Here is a 24,690-nt window from a genome sequence, read left to right as displayed (position 1 = left end):
CCCACCTCAGCCTCCTAGACTTGATGACCTTAACAATGTTTGGTGAACCGTAAAAATTATGTAGTTTCTCGTTATGAAGTTTCCGCCATTCCCCGTTCCCGTTCCTCTTGGGTCCGAATATTCGTCTCAGAATCTTGTTCTCAAATACTTTCAGTTTATGTTCTTCTCTCAGAGTAAGCGACCATGTTTCGCAACCATACAGAATAACAGGCATGAATATCGTTTTATATATTTTAAGCTTCAAATTCCTCGACAGAATTCGTGACAACAAGAGATTTTGAACTGAATATTAACACGAATTCCCTGATTTTAGTCAACGTTTAATTTCTTTGTAAATATGGTTTTCGTCTGTTAATACTAATCCTAAAGATTTGAAAGTATCCACTTTACCAAAAGTATTATTTGATATTTTAACGCATTCATAATTTGCCGTATTACGATTCCGGTGAACTTCCATGTATTTAGTTTTCTCTGCATTTACTTCTAAACCCACGTTCGTGCAAACGTTTATAAGACCTCTGAATGATAATCTTATTCTGTACTATTCGTGCCTCTAAAAAAATATATAAAGTAAAGAAGAGTATCACTGTAATTACCATTGCATTTTTTCTCAACACGTCTTAGAAATTGAAAGAAAATATTATGCTTAAAACTCACACGTTAGGACTTAGAGAACTCAAACAACATTACACCATAACGTTAAGATTTTTCCAAGAAATTTATCATTATATGTTAGAACTTATAGAATGCCATAACGTTAAACAACAATACACCATAATGTAATATTTTTCCAAAGAATTTGTCGTGTAATGTAGATAACCAAGATAAATTGTTTCATTATTAATAATAATTATATACGTATAGTATTGATTACGTTTTTAAATGTTCTACATACTTCTTCACGATTTTAATATTTCTTTCCTTGTATATTTTGTTCTTATTATCATATATGGAATTTCTGCTCCAGTGTCGTAACTTAAAAGTGTCTTTAGCTTAATAAAACTCCTAATCTCTGTTCATTTATAGCAAGACTAGACAATACTAAAAAATATCAGACCCTACTATTTAGTCTTTAAAACCAGATAAAGAAAATTAGGAAAACCAAAAATGGATGAAAAGATTGCGATCTTAACTAATAGTTAGTTTTTGGATCAGGGACCACAAAATTTTTAAACGGTCCCTAAATTGAGTTTTTGTATTTTCTACGGAATAAGCACATCATACTGAGTTTGGATTTGGTTTGGCTACACCGGTGATGATTTGTGTTTGGCTACACTATACGTAGTTCTCTAGATATAAGGCCTACAAGAAAATTTTTGGTTGAAATATATTAGATCTTCTGATCCAAAAAGACTAAAACGAAATACTTTGAGAATTTCGGTAAGCATTCTAACTTACTACATCTCTTTCCGGCTTTGCACTGCGAGTTTAAACTAAGCTACACACTCACTAGCATAACGTGAAAGGAGGTATAAGTTCATTTACGCAAAATAGGAAATTTTGTTTCTTGTTAATCTTTTTAACAATACGGTAACATGAACTTATAACTTAATTTAAAAAAATCCTATATTCATACAATTAACAAAACAAGTTTGCCGGCAACTTTTAAAAATACTTTTACAAATAAGTTTTTCAATATACCCAACTTCCTCATCCCCATCATTTCCTAAAAGTAATTCCGAAATTCTAGGAATATTTTCCGGTAATTTTTGCAAATCAGACAGCAATCTTTTAAACTAAAATTGCTATGAGTGAAATTAGAACGTTGCCGTCAATATTAAAATATAACTCAAAAATAACTGAGAAGAAATTCGCTTCATAAGACTAAAATACCTGTATAAGCACTGATCGATATTAGTAATACTTTCATGCTAGCCATATTTCTTGCATTACGAAGGAGTGTAATTTAACGAAAATATTACGACAACGTATTTGACAATTATTCGCTGTATTTCTTTCTAAAGTACTGATTCTGTGTAATTTGAGCGAAATTACATAAGAATGATAATCCTTCACGAATGCTTAGAAATTACAATCCATTTTTCTCAATTTTCTCGAGAAATAAGACATTTTATATAACTCGATATGATACATCTAGTCTTTGAATAATATTTTATTTAAACACAAATTAAAGTTTAAAAATTAATGATATTTTTGGATTTAATTTCATTCACCATACTATGTACTGCTAGCATCATAACGAACAAGTGGATGAGGTTAAACTTCAGTATGAGTTTTACCTTAATAAATAGAGTGGTTCTTGCGCATCATCAACTTTTAGGTTTATAAAAGAATCTATTTTCTCGAAACCCACACATGAGCTTTTACTGACATAATTATATAATTTTGTTCAGCTTAAAGAGATATATCGACTGGTAGACCTATATCTCTCGTCTTTGGGGACTTTTCTTTATTAAACGCTAAGCTAAGATCCATTAGTAGGTTAGATCTAGATTTAGCTGGCGGCATATTAAATTTTTACCGCCATCTGATTTCAGGAGCAATATTTTACACATATATCCAGATATTGAAGGAAAAGTTGGGATGAATCTGTATATTCCCAAACGCATTTTTTACTTCTCTTTGCGTATATTTCCTGCTTTGCGACACTTTTGTTTTCTTACTATTTCTATTGTTTTTCTTTGTAAGGTTTTGATATTCCAAATCACATCCGTACCCTTATACTAATTTCATTAGTACTTTCTAAGGATAAAATTGAACATGCAACCCGCTCTTACTATGTTAGACATAAATTTACACAATTTACGTCAGAAGGATAAGTGAGTAAAATTAGGAAACTCCTACCTACAGTATGTTTCCAGTAAGGAATATGGTGTTATAACATAACCATACCAGTAGTATTAATATAATGCTCAACCAATACCAATGATGATTATTTTAATATGATTTTGAGATCAGTATTTCTCTTGTGTTACTCTAGCCTGTAATTAACAAAGGCGACACATCCAGCTCTTTGCTAATGATTCATTATAATATTATTCAATAACATTAAAGTTTACAAATGGTAATTTCTTCTTACATTCTGTAGTTCTTTAAAATAATTTGATCCAAATGAGGAAGTATAGCGAATTATTGCAACTTTCAGGACATTTTAACTTCCCCTATTTTTCTGTCAGATCACCCCCTTTCAAGTTGCATGTCCATACCTGGCGGGAAAATTAAAAAAAAAAAAGAACAAGAAAATGATAGCAAACACGAACGGATGAGCGTTTCCCGAGGATTCAACCGATGTAGTTGAGAGAACTTCTAACCGCGAGGGGGGAAACGCACGTATATAACAAGCAACACACACACACACTGCGAACTCCTCGAAAAGCCCAACAAACCCACCTGTTGATTTTTATCGTGTTCCGGACGGAGATGGACGGACGTTCGGGGGAGAGAAAAAAGAGCTAAGCGGTAACCAAGCACACCACTTTACCAGCCACGCACCTGTTGCTTCTGTGGAAAAAGAAACGCGCGAACATCCCGAGCTGACCCTCGCAGTCACAGAACAGACGCACTTGCCGTCCAAAAAACAGCCTTTTCCCGTCAACTAACAGATATTTTTTTTCTCTCTTCAGTAGTACTTGACTTGTACCTTAGAGTTGAGCACTATAAAATTGTGAATATATTTCCTGTATTATATCATATCTCTTTCCGGTAGTGGCGTCACCAAGAATTTACTTTCAGGGAAAGAGGGAAGGATGTTGAACATGACTAAAATCCAGGGACGTCATTTGGGGAGAGCAAGGGGCAAATGTCCTCCTAAGTTTAAAAACTAGTATACATTATTTTAATCAAATATTTACTACTGTAATATGCTGATAGAACACCGTGACACTCTAATGTCGATGGATAATGATCCCCCCTCTCCCTATAGAAAAATCTGAAATGCTGCTGCTGATAGAGTCAATTCTAGGTTAGGGTCACGTTTTACTATGTAAATATTGATTCAACTGCAAATTAATAATTTACAGCATAATGAAAAATATTCATTAAATCTTACAAAACTTTTCAAACACGATCGCTTAAATGCCAAGAGGTGTAAATCCAAAATTGATATTTTCCAAGTGAGAAATTTGAACTTCAATATCTCATGTAAATCCACAAAGAAAATATTATTCACTATCAGTAGACAGTAGACAAGAAATGTCATAGTCATAAATATGTTTCTGGTTGCAATCATAAAATAAATATGATTTTCTTCATATAATAATAAATTTCAAACTATTCTCATGAAACCTTTACGTTATGTAGTTTACACCACTTGCCACACAAACGATCCAAATAGCCTACTGCAAGAAAGGAAAAGATAACATTTCAAAACGTAGATACATATTTAGTATTTACAAAATACTACTTTTTGCACACTTTTTTACTTTGGTTCAATAAGTTTCTCATTAAATCAATAAAAAAACTTTTGATATTCTATCCGTGTTTCTATTTTATTCTAAGTAATGTTTTAAAAGCAGTTAGCACAAACTTTCGAAACGTCAGTTCGAATAAAATAAAAAGACAAACAGAATATCAAATGTTTTAATTATTTAAATATAAACATCTCCATGGAAATTATGTTGAACATATATGTGTCCTACTGCTGATCATCATATAACCTCAATAATGCTTTAGAAAATAATATTTTTAATTATACAATTTTAGAAATTCTAAAAATAAGAAAAACTTCGTAAAATTTTAAGTTCATGTTTCATGTTTTGCGTTATGTTGAATGTAAAAGAAATTGCTGAAAACCAGGATTGGCTGGTTTAAACCAAGGTGGCAATTTTTTTTATAAGTTTATAAATGTTTCTTTCGTGATTTTTTATTGTTTGTTATTATTGTTATGCAATTGCAATCAAAGAAAAATTCTAAATATTGTTTCGTTTCAATAATGACTACTATTGATAAAATATATCGAAATGCCGTACTTTGTTGGGGAGGGAGATCATACAAACCCCACGAGAGGCATTTACTGAAATCAGAAGTATCTTTGGTATCTATTTATGTATAAATGGGTCAGAGCCAAAGTGGATTCAAATAATTCTTATCTTTATTCACTTTTCTTACTGATACGCAAATTGAGCCGTTGTATTTCTTTAACTTGGACTAATAAAAGTCGTAGTGAACTAACTTGGACTTAATTAGTTCTTCTGTACTCTGGAGTATTTTGAAATTGTCCATATGTAATTCTGTATAATGGTTTCAGTTGTGCAACTGTTTAACCTTTTGATCTTCTCAAATGACTTTTGACAATTAGACAATTATATTAAAAGTATGTAAAGATTAGTACAAAGTATCAGGAGTCCTTCGTGAATGAGTCGGCAGACGTATTTCACTTGTGGCCAATTAATCCCAGTTTTGAGTTCAAATGGAGGACAATTTGTTTCGGATGTAAGTCGAGAAACGGTTTGGACTCCGCTTTAAGCTTATGTGACCCCTACCAGCATAACCCGGTTGTTACATAATGACACCAAGGTGAAACAAACTTATTTTTGTCTATATATGATATAAATACAGAAAGCAAATTATTTAAACAAAAAAAAAAAAAACTGGTTTAAACAAAAAAACGGTTTTTTTGTTTTTTCAATAAAAACCATGATTTTTGCCAACCCTGCTGAAAACTCATTAAACTACCGTAATGAGTATCGACACCTCTTTCCGAAATAATATTAATAATAAAGCGGTCGTCTTAGTCTGTGAGCCTCGGTAATTCGTAATATTAAATAGTCATGGTTTTAGGTATCGCTACCTGCGCTGTCACTTGCTGCCTAACACTAATAGATGTAGAAAGTTGTGCTATAGCTTGCTAATTAATGCTTTAATCAACATACATTGCTATGTGTAATGGGGTTCTTGAATAATTGCATAAATATAATATAGAGTTTGAGGTGGTTGGCGAGCAAAACTCAATAATAATAATAATAATAATAATAATAATAATAATAATAATAATAATAATAATAATAATAATAATAATAATAATAATAATAATAATAATAATAATAATAATTAGAATTTGTAACTAAGCACGAATTTATTCAATAGTGCATAGCAGGCCGACAGCTTCGGAGAAACAACCTATTATAATATAAATTTTATCTGATTTTACAATATGGACTCAATGTTCAAAGATATAAATTTAACAGTAACACAGCACTATCTGTGTGTGGCTGCGTGTGTACAGGTTCATCTTTGAAACATTGTTTATGATTTCAACTAATTTTTATTAATTTATTTACTTATTTTAATGGTAAATACATATTTCATTAGTATCAAAATTAATACACTTTTCATCAGTAGTGCTTTCAAAAAGTTAATTTCATTTTATGGTTTCTTTTGGAAAATTATTACGAAAATGTCATTAATAAAGTATTAGGTAAAGTTTTTCGTAATTATAGAACTTTTTTTAAAAAAAGAAAATAAAAACATTAAATATTATACAACCCAATTATCGTTATTATCATTGAATTTTTCAGTAAAATTTCAATTCACTGACAAAGGTACTGGCACTCTTTCGTCATTTTTTTTTAAAAAATATTAAGTTACTTATGCGTAATACATAGAACGTTGTTTGTATTAAAACTAATTACTGATTGGCTATTATTTTTATAGATCGTTATTCTACTACCAATCATAATTATTATATCAAATTATAACTTGTTCTCTTACAAATGTCTGTCATATAATAACGATGAAGTAACAGTTTATTTGTCAAAAATTCATAAGTAGTTTTACTGAAAATCTTACAGAGTGCGTTTATTCACTGTAAGTTTTCGAGTTTGAACACGCTATCAAGTAACGCGAAGAGATTTATGATAAATAAAGAGGCATTAAATTGAGTTCTAACATTTCAAGATAAACGCAATGTAAATTAGGAAAGAAGTAAGATATTTTTAATATATCTATAAATATTTCCAACATTTCTACCTTTATATATATATGTATTTTTCTTATATGATAGCCAATATTATAACACATTAGATGTATATGAAATTACAGACTAGAAAGATAATATTTTAGATCTAATAACGAAATTAAGACTCAAATGTAATACTTGTACACTTGGGTGGAACGAACAATTTTTTATTTTTTTTATTTTTTATTTATTTATTTATTTTTATTTTTTATTTTTTTTTTGCTTTTTAATTGGAATAGTGCCTAAAGTAGTCTTTTGGTATGAAAAATATAAAATTAAAATTTTAGGCTAATCGGAGCATGATTTGAGGCACCGCACGTACGATAAAGTTTATAAATTTGACATTTCTTGTTCTGTTTCAGTCTTCTTCAATTTTCTATTATTTGCACTTAAAAAAACTTTGTTTGTACTTAGTATATTTTATTATTGATGAAACATACTTGGGTGGGGGACGGGAGGGATAACGGAGCAATAATTCTATTTTAGCATCCAGTAAATTTTCGTTTTAAAACACATTTTTGGATTATGAGTTTTGCACATTTTTGGATTATAATTTTTTAAAAAACTTCATCATAATCGTAAACACCTTTTCCTTTTCCCAAAAAGTTTTTTTTTTTTTTTAAATAAAAAGACTAACAAGTATAATCAAGGTTTTTATAGTGCAGATGAAATAGTGACTCTGAAATAGAACAAGAAATATCAAATTTATGAACCTTCATCGTACTTGCGGTGCTTCAAAGCATGCTCCGATTACCCTAAAATTTTAATTTTGTCTTTTCCACATCAAAAGACTATTTTTCTGTACTATTACGTATTTTTTTTTCAAAAAAAAAGTTGAATTTATTTGTTCCACCTTGTTGCACACTTTTGCGAAAACTTTTTACTTCAGTTGACAACAAATATTTAAATATATAACAGATAATTTTATCATAATTGTAACATAATTAACATTGGGGACAAGCGGAAAGAAATAACGTATTTGGACACATCACTGAATACAATGAAATTAGAGTCTTATAAGGAACTTTTTCATACAAGAAACCAATGCTTCATTTATAAGGTTGGAATGCTCCATAACGTTAATTTGGATGAAACAATTATATATATATATATATATATATATATATATATATATATATATATATATATATATATATATATATATATATATATATATATATATATATAATTATTATTAAGTGTTTTCAAAGTAGATCTTTATATTAATTGATTTTTCATGTAGGTTCGCCCACGAGATGAGATGAGATAGAACTTTTCCAAATAGAAACAGATAAATTTTCTCAGATGAGACATCAGTTTTACGACACCATTTCGAGACGAGACAGCTTCAAATCTTGACTCGTAGTCAATTCTGCACGTCATGACCCAACTTGTGGACAGTTTTATGTATATATCTTGAGAATTTTAGTCAAAATAATATGTCACCTAGAATTTTCATCGAAATATTATAATCGGAAAAGCTACCATAAGTTACTTATAATTACTTTTATATGTTGTAACAATAAGCATACTGGTAAATATAAATGATTTTCCTGCTAGAAAGATATAGTAAGTTGGAAGCTCAAAGAGGGGTATCGTGAAGAGATGAACGCAGAAACTAATTATGATGAACCGAGAACAAGGAACTTATGATTCACATTCCCCCTATTATGTTCGAAGTAGTAGTTTCGACTCTCCGTGAAGTGTAAACCCATTAGCCTAAACTGCCTTCAGGCAAGCGGTTTAGTTAAATATAATTTGAGTGCTAATATTATAAATTTCAGTGACCAATTGAAACGGATGAAAGTTAAACGCAGTGAATAATAATCCTAATAATAAAACGGAAAGCATCTCAGTCTTTGGGTCCGGCTAATCCTAATAATAAAACAGTCACACTAATAGAAGCCGTTACCTGCGCTATCATTTGCCGGTATGATGTTAATAGAAGCTGGTATCTGCGCTCTCGCTAGTCTGTGTTATGTTAATAGATGTCTCTACCAGCGCTATCGCTTACCTGTGTGATGTTAATAGATGTCGCTATCTGCGTTATCGCTTGTCTGTATAAAGGAGGATTTTAATAACGCCAAAAATAAAACATGGAGTCTAGGGTGATTGGTGGGAAAGAAAAAATGTACTTCCTTAACAATCTAAATAGTTAGGGCTTTTAACTAAGCACTATTTTAACATATAATGTACAGTGGGTCGAAGGCTCGGCACAAACAACAATAACCACTACTACTACTACTACTAACGCTATGGTATATGAAACCCGGAGGTTCAATATCACATTCACAAATGCTCTCTATTGACACTGTTTCTGCGAGATCCATTGTCGTCCGATTTGCGCCTAGGTCTTCCTAAAGGGGTCATTTTTCGACTGAATTTCCAGTTAAAATTTTTGAAAGCGTTTCTACTTTTTCATTCTGGCTACATGACCTACCCCTCTGGGTCTCCTAGACATGAAGATCCTGACAATGTTTGGTAAACTGTATTAATTGTGCAGTTCCTTGTTATGAAGTTTCTGCCATTCCCCATTCCATTTCCACTTGTGATCGAATATTCGTTCTCACTACTACTACCAATAATAATAATAATAATAATAATAATAATAATAATAATAATAATGTCAATCTTATTTACAGTCCTATTTCGGAGACAAAATAATTAGAATAAATTGTTGCAAAGTGTCTAGATTACTTCTTTGCTTTATTTTATACCCATTATTTGTAAACAGAAATAATATAGTAGAAATAATAATATATATATGAGTATATATAGACAGTATTATCTTGTTGTTTTAATTTATATACTTTTTCTTCAATATTACCTGGTGTACGGCATTAAAAGAACTTGATAATATATTTTAAATAACTTTTACAATGAACTTGTATAATAATATTCAGTTCAGAAGAAAAAACGCTTTTAAATGGTTAATACTAGTTTTTACTTCTTGTTTGAGCCTTTAGTTGTAAGGTCGATCGGCGACTGTTTTATCACCAAATGTTAAGATAATAATACACATGGTCTGGTTAAGAAAACAAGTTCTACTGATTCTTTGGGTGTGATGAAAGCAAAAAGTAGAAAGATATATATATGGGTCATCCCATAACAAGCATGACACAAAGTGCTTTACTTGAAAATGTGCCTTTTTATTCGCAAAGCAATTGTTTATAGTATTATTGTACTCTGTAAAAAATTTTGTAATAAAATCTCAATTAATTTATTAACAAATGTGCAGTCATAACATTGTTATCAAATTGCAATCAAGTATTAACACAAGGAATACGGTTCAACTAAAATTAATAACGATTTATTAGTATTAATTCTTAATACTAATAAACTATACTACTGTGTTATAGGGATTTTAACTTAAAAAGCTATGTTTTTCCAGCATATTTTGTATATTTTTAAATGTAATTTTAATGATAAAGTGTTGTCAATACACCACACCCTCCCTAACACTGCCACTTTTCGCACTTGGATTAGCCGAATCACTAAACAACGCTTTTGTTTGCTTGTTTCGTTATTTTTACATTATATTCTATGTTGAACTTAGTTTCTGAGATCTCGTTTCTAAGCTATCTTACGTATCCAATTTCTTAGACGGATCTAGCGTTACATTATGTTTTCTTTTGGATGGCATGACTGACAAGGGCGCTCATGTGGTTTCCAGAGGGGGCAAGTATAAGCAACATTTCAAATATAGTTTCAAATTTTGCGGTAACTATTCTAAAAATTCTATTGGGTTTTTGATTTTCCGAAGTACAAATTCCTCTAGGGGGCAAGCGCCCCACCTTGCCCCCCCTGATGGGTGCCCTTGATGACTGAGCTAATCAATTCGCCACAATCACTTTTCTATGCTTCAAAATCTCAAATACTAACTATTAGCAAGTAATTACAACACTGTCTTAATAGTGACGACAAGACACAAGAAAAAGAACGTCGTTTTGACAGCTGTATTATTCAGGGCTGGATTATTGAGACGCCGTACTATTGATGGTTGGATTAACATGTGTATATCCTAACACCTACGGTATGGAGTCACAATACTGTTATAGAGGTAACGACAAGGTAAAAATAAAAATAAAATTGTTTTGGCGGCCAGATTACTGAGGAACCGTGTTGTTGAGGACTGTATAACTCTAATACCTACGGCAGAATATTAATTTAGTATTAGTTGAATAAAACAAAGAATATTTTCCGCAAACGGTAACATTTTCGAATAAAATAACATGTCTATCGAACATAACCTACCTATTGTTGTTTATTTATTTTCCTTCAAATTTTCAAGGAAATTTTCTTAAGTTTACAGACGAAATTACTCAGAAGCCTTCCAAAATTTAGAGAAATTAATTAACACCAAGGCACAGCAGCCAGCAAGTCTTTTCTGTAAGTTTTGCTATCTACTAAGGTAACTTAACCTAACCTAACCAGACCAAACCTAATCTTATCTAATGTCATGAGACTGATTCTGCATATCAAGTCAGCATCAATACCTTATGTCGTTTACTGATATAGAATGTTGAATATATCTCTATGTTAATATTTCTGTAGAAATGTTCACTGTTCGAACTGAAAATAAATAAATACTGGTATGATGCTAAAATTACAAAATATAAATAAATAAAAGGAAGACGAGCAACGTAGAACCAGGAGTTTATATAAATATTGTTCATTAAAAACTACTTTACTCAATTCACTTAAAACAGCATTAACTTTGAATTAGTATACATTTAGGATTACCTCAATATAGCGCAGCTAATTTTAAATTTTCACACCTGTATGTTTTTTGACATCTTTGTTTACTACCGGTATGCCGTACCGGTCCAAAGTGTTCCTTCTTTTAATATTATCAATGACAATTGTTTGATCTCAATGTTAAACTTTTTTTCAATTGTTTCCTAGGTATTCCTTGATAGTTATTAATACTAATATATTGTTCTTAAGTACTAAATTAATCGAATGCAGTACATGTCTCTTGTTGAGTGTTTAACGCAGTGCCAAGCCAGCTAAGAGAATCTGTCTTTTAAGAGATCATTTCGGACAAAACAAATAGAATGTGGGAAGAAAATAGATCAGATTTTGTCGGACAAAAGAAATAGAATGTGGGAAGAAAATAGATCAGATTTTGTATATTTAAAAGTATCAGCCCGGCATTCTTCTGATGTGACTGAAAGGAGAAAAATCTCAGTCAAATCAATCAGTAGTAGTTTTCGAACCAAGGACTTCCAAATTATGAAACGAAAACGCTATAACACTCAACAATGCTCGTTCGATAAGAATATATCGTAAATATTAAATATATTGCTTTTATATAGTAGTTACATTATGATTCCTGAAATTACTCGGTTAACGAAATTTTAAAAGAAAAATTCACTGCTTTATCTTCCATTTTTTTCAACACCAGTTTTACTAAATTATCACCACTATCATGCAATTTTGCATCTTTTTAATTTTGCAGGTTCCCACACACATTTACATTGTCACTTGTGAAGAAATTGTGTAGGGACAAGAAATTTTTGGTAGTCTTTTGCCGCTGAAAATACATTCAAGTGTAAATGAACTGATGTCTTATAAACCCCAAATAAATAGTTCCAATGAAGTATAAAATTCGATAGTCTTATACAACGTACACTTAAAAATAAATAAGACATTTTTATCGAAGATAGGCAGGGTTTATCACGCAATATTTTTGAATCCGATAGAGCGTATACCTACCAACATTTCTAGCAATACATCTCTGACTTTATAGTACTGGTTGATTTTAGAATTTATTTTTGGTAGGCACCGGGTCTATATGAGACATGGAACTACAACCTAATGTGGAATCGGAACCATATTAGATCCCACCGGGAATCGAACTCGTGACTCTCGCACATATATGTTGAAAGTATATGTTTACCATAAACCCACAACGGAGTTGCAGATTGTAATGCATTTATGGAATGTAGCTATTTGGAACGAATATAAAGAGGTTATTCTATGAAATGATGATGATGTTGAGATGGGACTAACACGAGAATATAGTAAGATATTTGTTATTTAAGATATGCCTTGTTTGTCGTTAACACTGTTTATTTGAAATTGACAGGACAGTATTTCTTAGCTTCAAAAGCCTGCTCTGCCTCCCCCCCCCCTAAAAAAAGAACCGATGTATTTTCTGAATAAATATACCACATTTTTAGATTATAGTCTAGTTGCTATGTAGCAGGTTTTATAGCTAAGAAATAAAGGATATTTTTTATGCGTATGTAGGGCATCATCTAGAAATTATTGGCTAATTAGTTTTAATATAACTTCTACAAGAACTAATACGAAATTAATTATTAATTAATTATTCCCTTAAGTGAACTAACTTCGATCAGAAATTCACAACTTCATAAAAATCAGATCACAGCAAAATACGGACCACTGTTATAACAAAACACTGAAAGACAAGAATATGCGTCTAACAAGACCGAAAGGCACACGGTTTATCGAAGTTCAATTTGTCACACCCTTATTGCTATGCTCATAAGTGTCCCCTAACACCAAAATGTAGCCCAGGAAAAAAAAATACAACTCTACTAATGATATGTTTAAATGTATATATATGCACATTTTATAAGTTTCTAACTTTTGAATTTATTTTCTTTTTCACCTCAGTACTAGCAGGAAGCAAATATTACATAGCAACCAGCTGTTCAAGTCTGCGGCACTTGTAGTAAGGCAGCCGGTGAATTTATACGTTTTTTTCTGTACATATACGCAATAGCTATAACCGCTGTAAGCATTAAGTGGATTAAAAAAAAAAGTATTATTATTCCGGATATCAACCATTTACAGTGTGATAGAGCTACATTTTGCTTAGAAGAAAAAAATATTTCTATTGAAGAATAATAATAATAAAAAGACGACCTAGAAAGTACCGGCTCTTGTTTGTCTTTTTCAGACAGTCTGGAAATAGAGAATTCCGCATCGTACTTGACTCACGGAGAAAAATAAATAAAATATTGAATGTTTATTTCTTTTTATGTAGGTTATTATCATCCAAATCATACTTGTTAATGCTGATTTGTCGTATTATTATTATTATTATTATTATTATTATTATTATTATTATTATTATTATTATTTGCATTTGAGTATTGCAAACCTTTTAAAATATTTTTATTCGCTTCGACTCTTAAAATATCATACTATAAATCTATTCGCAAAGGTTTAAGGATAGTGAAAAATGAAGCGATATTGTATAAACTCAACTGTACCTATTTTTCAATTAATTCCTTGCCAGTGGCGTTAATTACACCTCAAGAGACTCTGCGTTGTGGGACAGGGACTGAGGCTAGGGAGGGTTACTAAACGTTTGGTGGTTACTAAAAATAAACATGTAGTAATGGAAATAATTCAGATTATCATTTTTGCTGAGTATCCACTAAAAAAAAAAAAAAATTACGTGACACTCTTTGTATATATGCGACAATGATTATCAAACTGATAATTCACATTGAATAATTACAAGGATTTTTTTAAAATAAAGAAAGTAAAGACTTACCTTTATAAACTGAAAGTTCTCAATTTTGTCTACGTAGAAGACACAAAATTTAATTCAAAAAATAAATCAACTTTGTTCTTCCAAGTCACAATTCATAAGAGCATACACACTGCTAATAGAAGATAAGTATATTCACAAAAGTTCACTTGATTGTCACCATTTTGTTTCGGCCAAGGAAATTAAAAATTAGAGAATTATCGGAAGAGATATTATTAAAGAGTGCACTAGTACTTCCGAAAAGAATATGTAGTCGTAAACTGATAATAATATATAGACAGTAGTTAAAAAAAGGAATATATATATAAAACTTAACGACACATGCACTTAATTACATCACTGTTGGTAGCCTGTTAAAACCAACAAGAAACGCAGATAACGTTTCTTGTGTGGTAAATCGGCAGTCATGTCTTTTTTAGCACAGTTGATAAGACAGTTGTCGTCGCTACTTGTAGAGACATCCAATGAGCATAAAATGCCAGCACTTGATCCGTGATTTTCTTTTAAGAAATGTTCTAATTTTCTTTTATATCTCACTACCAGATTTGTAGGAAACACACAATATCACAAGAAAATAAACACTTCAATGTACACTATGGTGCTTATTACTTGAAATGACAGTCCATCGGTTTTGATTTGTGAGTATTTAGAAAAATATCACAATTGTTAAGAGACGATGTTACACACCTCAGGAGTGGGAAAAACACGGACAGATGTTGGTTGAACTCTCATAAATATAATAAACAACAAATTACTATGTTCACAACACTTTAGAAAATAACCATGTGCAGATATTTACCGAGTAGTCTCTCTGAATATTGAAGAGTATCACCACGTTAGTTATCTGCAACGCAACTGACGACTATCGTCGCTCGTAAAAGCTCAGGTGGCGTGCGCCAAACGATGTTCACCTGTTGACACACAGCGTTGCACTAACTTTGAATCTCGTTGGCGGCGCTAAGATCGTATGGCAACTTGCTTGTTGCAGACGACAATATAGGCAGCCAATCAGGGGAAGAAAGAAGAAAAAATGTTTCTTTAAAAAAAAAGCTATCAGTAAGAAAAACTGAACTAAAAAAAATATGCGCGCGCCCGCTAAAGCCGGCAGAAAGAAACAAAAACCCCACACTATAATAATCCGAAAAAGAAAAAAAAACTTTTTGTCGGCGTAGTAGTGTCCAGGTAAAGAAGGAAAACCCCACACACTTAACTCTGACGAATTCACTTGCCTTTTCGAACAATTTTCTTACTGAGATTCATCTTGAAGAACTATGACATCTTTTTTTTTCACTTGTAACGTTAAAAAAAATATATATACACACGACAAATGCAAATGGAATATGTATGAATCTAGTATGTAGGTATACCGAATGTATGTTACGTACTCCAGCTGGTTGAGTTATGACTGAAAAAATTCACTCTCACCTGCGAAATGAGCGTCTTGTTTTCCATCGCTACGGACACATGATGATATGGGTCTTACGTTCCGCTCCTCAGCGGCCGAAAGTGCTCGAGTGGATTGCAAGTGAAAAGAGAGTGTCATGCTGAATGAAGTTTGGATGAGTAAAGAAAAAAAAAATATAAATGAAGAAGAAGAAGAAGAAGAAAACTCTTCGAGTTCTTTCTTAAACGAAAATATTATTTTTGCTTTCATCTTCATATATATATATTTTTAAATTACAGTATATGAATGCATGTTGACACCCGTTAGTTGCATTCATTATTATTATTATTATTACATGTGTCATGAACCCAGTAACGTGACAGAAATTTTCTAAGATAACGTTCCACGTGGCGACGAAAATTGGGGAACGCGCTCTTCGGTTATAAAAGAATGTATATTTATTCGGGTATATTTTCCAATTCCAAATTGTGAGTTCTTTAGGGCAGTGGTTCTCAACCTTTTTTGACTGACTACACACTACCGAACCTACAGGACATCGCGACACATTTGTTTGACTTTTATAATAATAATAATAATAATAATAATAATAATAATAATAATAATAATAATAATAATAATAATAATAATAATAATAATAATAATATCTATTGTAATAGTGAAATCTATTAGTTTTTAAAACGACTCTATATAGCACTGAGCATTATTGCTACTGGTACAATCTATCTCGATTTTAACTAATTATTATTAAAGTCTTCATGGTTTTTAAATTTTAAAATTTCGCGACATACCTTAGGGGACTGCGTGGCACCTAGTATGTCGCAACACATCGGTTGAAAACCACTGCTTTAGAGTCTTGAGTCAGGAAAATTTGTTATAGTTTACATAGAAAGTAGCTACTGCTGGAACAATATCCGTCGTGGGCATATTGTCGCCGGTGGTAAAAGCTTAGTGGTCTTGGACTTTGCCTTCAGATCTTCGCAGTTTATCGTGGGTTTGAATTCCACTGAAGAGTATGGCGATGTTTCTGTTTCGGTATCACTGTTCGACTGGATTAAAGAGACCACAGAACTAAAGTGTGAATTAAAAGATTAGATAGAAGATTGGTCCATATATATAAGTTAGCTTACAAGCCTTCCGCGCCGGAAGCCCAAGTTCGATTCCACGTGAAGCTATGGAGTGCAACATCCATCATTGTTTTATGAGGCGTTGACATAAAATTTAAAGCGGAACCTGAACGAACAGTTTAATATGCTCAAATTTCAACGGTCTCCCACTGTGTATAGAATCCTGATTCAAAGTAACAAACTTCCTGTAGTACTACAGATAGATAAACCAGGTTTGTGGAAATTCGATTGATATGTAGGCCTATATACTGTTTAAACCAATGTTTTATGGTGACTGATCTTTTTATCCTATCCTAACTATATATGAAACTGCATGAACTGACATAAATTATTGAGCTTTTCTTGTAGGGCTACAATGATTAAATTTGGCATGATTGTAGCTTTCCGGAACTAACCAACAGGAAAATTGCCACAAGTGAATATTTTTAATTTTTAGGGGATCTAAAGAGGGGATGAAGAATTTCCCCATGTTATTTAAATGGGCCTTTCTTTGGACCTATAATCTCAGGTTTTAGGTAGTTAGAATTGGAATAAAAACTTGAAATTTGGTATGCTTATACGTTTTCGTTAGCGTTACTTGAGTGAATCATCAGAAATAAAAATTTCCAACCGTAGAGTGGTTTTATGGAGAGCTGAAAAATCTTTCCCATGTTATTTATATGGGGCGTCTTCTACACCCCAAAATGTTTAGACACTTCCGGCATGATTAGAATGATGAAATTTGACATGATTATAGCCTTCCAGGACTAACCGACAGGAAAATTGTCAAAAGTGAATTTTTTAATTTTTTAGGGATCTAAAGGGGGATGAAGAAATTCCCATGCTATTTAAATGGACGTTTCCTTGGGATACAAAATCTTCTCTTTTAGATAGTTGAAATAGAAAAAGAAACGATAGAATTGTGGGCTCAAGAGGTGCGAGGCCGTAGGCCGAGCAAAGCCAGTGTGTGGGGGCGAAGCCCCCGGCTGGGCAGGTTCTGGAAATATGAAGAGCAAGTTCACGAAATTCACTGTTGATGCAAAGGCCGATAAACAAGAAATGCAAGGTCGTAGGCCCAGCAGACTCGGGGGTCTGAGGGCGGAGCCCCCAGCTAGTCAAAGGCTAGTCTATATTATGAAACTGAAAGTGACTATGTTTGTGACTCTTAATCTCTTGAACCGCCCGACAGATCTCGATCAAATTTTCAACGTAGACACGGTTCTGGCCTGGGAGTGTTTTTAGCTATTTACTTTGACGGTAGAACTTAGGGGAAGGGACATAGAAAAAACAAATAAAACTTAATAACTCTTGAACCACCCGACAGATCTTGATCAAATTTTCTATGTAGATGAGGTTCGGGACTGGGATGATTTCTATAATTTCACTTTGACGGAGCAATCTAGGGGAGGGGGTGGAGGGGGAGATACACAAAAATCAATAAATATAAAAAATAAAAGTGACTATGTTCGTGAATTAATTATTTTTGAACCACCAGATCGATCTTAATCAAATTTTCAAAATATATATGAAGTTCAAACCTGGGAAGTTTTTTATCATTTCATTTTAACAGTAGATCTTAGGGGAGGGGGAGGAGAGGAGGGGAAATATAGGAAAATGAATAAAACTTAATAACTCTTGAACCATTCTACCGATCTTGATCAAACTTTCAACGTAGATAAGGTTTCGGCCTGGGATGTACTGTTCATTTCACTTTTACAGTGCAACGAAGAGGAGGGGGAGATATATGTCAAAAAAGTAAAAATAAAAGTGACTGTTTTTGTGACTTTATCACGCTTAAACCACTCGACCGATCTTAAAAAAGTTTTCAACATAGATGAGATTTGTATCTGAGGTGGTTTTTATCATATCACTTTAACGGTAGAACTTTGCGGAGGGGGAGAAGAGGGAAGAAATCTATAAAAATAAATTAAACTTAATAACTCTTGAACCACCCTACCGATCTCGATCAAACTTTCAAGATAGATGACGTTCGAGCTTGGGATAATTTTTATCGTTTAACTTTGACGGTGCAACGTAGGGGAGGGGAAAGGGAGAGGAGGAGATATATGTAAAGAAATAAAAATGAAAATGACGGTCTATGTGACTTCACTCTTGAACCACCTGACCGATCTCAATCAAATTTTCAACCTAGATGAAGTTCGAACATGAGATGATTTTTTGTCATATCACTTTGACGATGCAACTTAAAGGAGGGAAAAGACATTTACAAATGATCGAAAATGACCGATGTTAGTGTTCAATCTGTAGCTTTTGAGGTCGCTGAGATAAACAGTGACACTTCTGATGCCATTTAAATCCAAATTCAGCCCCACAAAAATTGTGGGAGGCGATATATATATATATATATATATATATATATATATATATATATATATATATATATATATATATATATATATATATATATATATATATATATATATATAATCAAAATGACCAATATCAAGGAGCGCTTTAGTAATAGTAAAAAGTGACTGACTAACGAAACATATTACTGTTTTCTTAATTTTACCCAGCGAAGCGGGTAATTGATTATTTTTAAATATATAAATATATACAAAAACGAAAGGAAAGTAAAATGTAAATTAATATATATACTTATTCTTTAATGGACGTTTTATGCTTCTCTAGAAACTAATCTTGTCATATAAGACGATTTAAAACTACCAACTAATGTTGTATTTTAAAATTAATTTTAATCTTTTATGTAATTCTTTTGGCGATTTAATTGCTATTAAAGTTATTGGTTGAAGAAAATGCTCTGTATATTAAAATATTACACATTTATGTATTGTTGATCGATTCCTTTCGACAATAACATAGTACCGGTAAACACAAGCTCTAGAAAAGTGCTGTTTTTGCCGATCGATTCCAAATTCACTGTAAATTTGCCATGTCTCATTCAAATTTTCGAAAAAGAAGCCATTTTTTTCTATTTAACTTTTAATGATCGCTTTGAGTCCACAAGATTAATATCGTCACTGGGACGTTGCTAAGGATGATATCTTTTTTGTTAGGCAACCATTAGATGAGCTACGTATAGCGGGTTGACGGACATTGCAGGCGTTTGTTTTAATCTGAATGGCAACACCAAGGGTTACTGCACGTTGGCTACTTCAAAGGCCTGTAGTGTCTCGTTTAATTAAAAAAAATGTTATAATTGAAACTTCTTTCATCTATAGCAATTGACTCCTTTTGACAGATATAGTAAGGAAGTGAGAAGGAGATCCATGGTTATATTGGAACGATGCGTTGTGTAGACAGCGCAGATTCAACTAGTATATATAGATAAAAGTGGGCCATTGATCTTCGTACATCCTTGTAATTTTTAAACTAATGCACAAAAAACTGTGAAATTTTGTATCAAATATTGTCAGGATGATATTGTTTGGCATACTCTGTGATGTCACAAGGTTAACAGTGTTTTCAACCCAACATAAAATTATATTTTTTTTTCAAACGACACTACGTCAGCCTATTACACATTTAAAATTAATATGTTAATTGAAAAGTTACAACATGAGATTTGTTATTCAGTGTTGCAAACTACGGATGCAACAGTGCTACAAATATCCATATTTTGGTGGCCTCTATAGGAGTAATAACCAAAATGAGACAGTCGGGACGATGTACATCCAAAACGCTTTAATGTCTAATACAATGATCATGATATGGCGGATTTCAATTGAATACCAAGTTTCAAAGGATTGAAAATTTGACATTTTTTTAAAAAAAAACCTTCATTCGAAAAACTACTTATATAAGTACCTAATTCAATTATATAGATATTTTAAAAGTAGGTAGTTTACTATAAAAGAAGATATAGTAAAAAGGTTAAAGTTTGCAACACTGAATATGTAATTCCGAGAACTTATTGTAATTACACCTACCAAAAGGTGCTGTTGAAATGTTGTAAAATCTAAACAAATCAAATATTATTTTAAGATTTTTTTTTTCAGAATTACGCCATTTTAAGCACTACATCAAAATTTAACATTTTTTTTTCATATTTTCAGAATGGGTTCAAATATCAAATTGCTGTAAATAGCATTATGATCTTCAGGTCTGTTGGAAGCCATGTGATATTAAAAAACTTTTTCGAAATAAAGTCCTTTGAAAAAATCAAATTTTCAATTCCTTGTACTTTGCTTCTACTTGTTTGAAATACGTCATATGATGGCCGTAATATTTGACATTAAGATACTTTGGATGTACATTCTCCCGTCCGTCTCATTTGAGTTATTACCGTTATAAAAGCCTCCAAAATTTGTTTTTTTTTAGTTTGCAATATTGTAGCGTTCTTAGCTTGCAATACTGCACGATAAGTTTGGTACTGTATGTTTTCTGCTTATATATAGATTTGAAATAAGTAATAACCTGATATAGTGTTATTTGAAAAAAAAATACAGCCTTTTGTTGGGTTGGAAACACTGTTAGATTTGTAGTATCGCAGAAGATGCCAAACAATGTTCTCCTGTCGATATTTGAACGGTACAAAATTTCAGCATCGTTTGTCCATTGGCTTATAAAGTTCTAAGGGCGTATCAAGATAAGTATATTAAAATGTTACGTTTATATCTGAGTTGCCAGTTTGTGTCGACAATGATAATATATCGGATATCACAAGTTCGAGAAACGTGTTATTTTCGTTGGTCGATTCCAAAATCTATGTAGATTTTTCAGTTCTCATTCAAATTTTAAAAAATGCCGTTATGTTTCTATTCAAGTTTCAGGGACTGTTTTCAGCCCACTAGATTAATATTGTCACTGGGACGTTGCTACGGTCGATATCCTTGTGTTAGGCAACCAGTAGAAAATCTCCGTATAACAGGTTGACGAACTTTTTAGGTGTTTTGCTTTAATCTGAATGGCAATCCCAAACGTTATTGCATGCAGGCAACTACATATCTTCTCACTTCAGCGAACCTGAATTCCCATAAATATGAACTTGTGTTAATAAGAGTTACGAGGGTCGGCTGATAAGTTCTCGGCCCGACCCCCTTCCGAATTACTACCCTGATGTAATTTATGTCATGTAAAATGTTTATCTTTTATATGTTTAAGTACCAAATTTCAAGATTCTACCATGAACGGTTTTTATTTTACAGGTAATTGAATGAACCATGGCGGGGCCAGAAGTCAAATTCAACAAAGAGGAGTTGCGAGGTGTAATAAAGTTCTTCTTCCTGCAACAGAAGTCGCCCAAGGAAATCCATGGTTGCATGCTAGACACATTGGGTGGACAGTGCCCTTCATACTCCACTGTGAAGAAATGGTGCTCGAACTTCAAGCGTGGTGAATTTTCAACAGAAGATGGTGACAGGTGTGGCAGGTCAGTGTCAGTGTCAACTCCGGAAAAAGTGGACCAGATTCATGACCTGATTTTGAGCAACAGACGGATTTTGCTTCAGGAGATAACTGACAAGATGCACATATCCAAAGAACGTGTTGGATCCATAATCCATGATCAGTTGGACATGCGCAAGCTTTCTGTGAAATGGATTTCGAAATGTTTGAACGCGGATCAGAAACGCGAACGTGTTAGATCATCGCAGGTGATTTTACGGCATTTTGCGAACTCCAACGACAATTTTTCGAATCGGCATGTTACCCAGGATGAAACGTGGTTGCATTACTTTGAGATCCGGAAACCAAACAGCAGTCATGCGAGTGGCGCCACTCAGGATCTCCAAGGCTCAAAAAATTCAAAGCACAAAAGTCCACAGGGAAGGTGCTTCCCTCAATATTCTGGGATAAGGGTGGTGTTTTGCTCTCAGACTACCTTCCAAAGGGCCAAACCATAACTGCAGAGTATTGCTGCAGTCTGCTGGCTAAGGTAAAGGACGCTATTAAAGAAAAGTGCCGGGGAAAGTTGACACGAGGTGTCTTGTTCTTGCAGGACAATGCTCCCGTCCACAAGGCTGGCAGATCAATGGATTTTCTGAGGGACCTAGGGTTTCAGTGCATTGACCACCCACCTTACTCGCCAGATCTTGCCCCTTCTGATTATTATCTGTTTTCAAACCTCAGAACAGCACTGAAAGGATGAAAATTTCACAGTGATGAAGAGGTGATAACAGCTGCGGAACAGTTTTTTGCAGACCTTGAGATTTTTTTTTTTTTTTTTTTTTTGGAGGAGTTGGAGAAGTTGCAGCGTCGAAGCGCCAATGTGTTGACCTTCGAGGGGACTATGTTGAATAGCCTCACATTTTAATGGCTCCAGCTCAAGTCCTTCTGGGTCGAGCCGAGAACTTATCAGCCCACCCTCGTACATTATTGAACTAATAATTCTCTTAAGTTTTCGATGCAATCCAACTTATGGGAACAAAAGAATTTTGTAGGAAATAGGCATATCCTAAATTGTGGCAAAGTACTGCAGTGTTCCGTTTCATGCAAGAAACGGTATACAGTAATTGAAAATTATTCATCTATAGCAATTCACTCCATTTGATACATATAGTGAGGAAGATTTTAGGAACCTTATGCTCATATTAGAATGATGCACTGTGTGGACAGTGCAGGTTCAGCTAGTATACATTTTACTATTGTATATATCGAATTGGATCTGTATCTCCATTTTCCATTGCTGTTGGGGGAGGGAAAGAGAGAATTATGCTACCGTGTATATGTTCTCTTTCTTTCTTTCTTATCACTGAAATGTCTTTATTATTTGACTAAAATAATCTGCAAATTTTGAATTAAGGATGAATATGTAGATATACTAAAATTATTATAATTCACAGCTGACTTCAGGATCTAAGTATGGAACTATAATCATCTATCCATACACACCTATAATAAATTAATATCTTAACGGATAACGGTGATTTTAAGACTAGTTATTCATATCCCAAACATTTGCGTGATCATCTTTACTGTCTTTAGCAGAATTTATTATGATTATTTCCTTTTTCATTAAAATGTATTACCATTTCCACGTTTCATACAACTTCGAGCTGAAAAAGATGCTTAGTTCCGAAAACCAACGAACGCCATTCTATGCTTATACCATTTTTAAAATCATTCCATAGCATCTTACAAGCTAAAATCAGAAGGGGTAACGATTTAGCATTATGGCCTCACAACAGGTAGGTTTCGGGTCCTAATCCCATGTATAACCATCCTGAGTACTTTTTATTTTAAAAGTTTTCCTCACTGTCTCTACAAGAGAATGTTGGAATGGTATCTTTAGACAAAAATGGAAGAGTTCGTAACCTAAATTTGCCCCTGGTTTCAGTGTTGATCGATTGTCAGAGTAAATTAGGTTAAACAGCTGCTTTGGACGTCTTTTAAATAAATAATGCAAGATATTGAAAAATGGGTTAAACTTGTAAGTCTCCTCTTGTCCATGAGTCTGAGTCAACAGTATGCTACGAATTATTGAAAAAGGAGGTGCGCATCTTTGCAATTCACCACTGGTACTCTTATACGGCTTTCATGAGGTTTTGCATCTCGTATATCTTAGCATTTTTTAAACCTCTGAATGAGAAATGAGTAGAAATTTATTGACATAGCGTAAACTTCTCTAAATGCAAGACTTAATCTCTAGACAAAACTCCTTCTCATCCTTTGCACAGTTTCTTAGTTATATGTGTTCTAACGTTGGTATTTGTTACTTATTTGAGAGTTTAATATTTTTTCTTAACATCGAAATTATCTAAGTTATAGTTTACGACTCCAGGTCCAAACTACATGAGTTTCCGATGGGAGTCGA

General features: G+C 32.7%; 1 protein-coding gene across 1 annotated transcript in view; it reads right to left on the bottom strand.

Annotated features, from left to right (window-relative positions):
- Positions 1 to 15,395, bottom strand: part of LOC145674266 (uncharacterized) — a 457,273-nt gene extending 441,878 nt beyond the window's left edge. The window contains exon 1 of the mRNA XM_081744104.1: positions 14,451 to 15,395. The gene's annotated coding sequence lies outside the window, so the exon portion shown is untranslated. The remainder of the gene's footprint in view (positions 1 to 14,450) is intronic.
- Positions 15,396 to 24,690: the final 9,295 nt, after the last annotated feature.

This window comes from Thermobia domestica, chromosome 2 (assembly GCF_964235325.1).
Source record: "Thermobia domestica chromosome 2, izTheDome1.hap1.1, whole genome shotgun sequence".
NCBI classification, from domain to species: domain Eukaryota; kingdom Metazoa; phylum Arthropoda; class Insecta; order Zygentoma; family Lepismatidae; genus Thermobia; species Thermobia domestica.
This window is presented reverse-complemented; position numbering and strand designations above follow the sequence as displayed.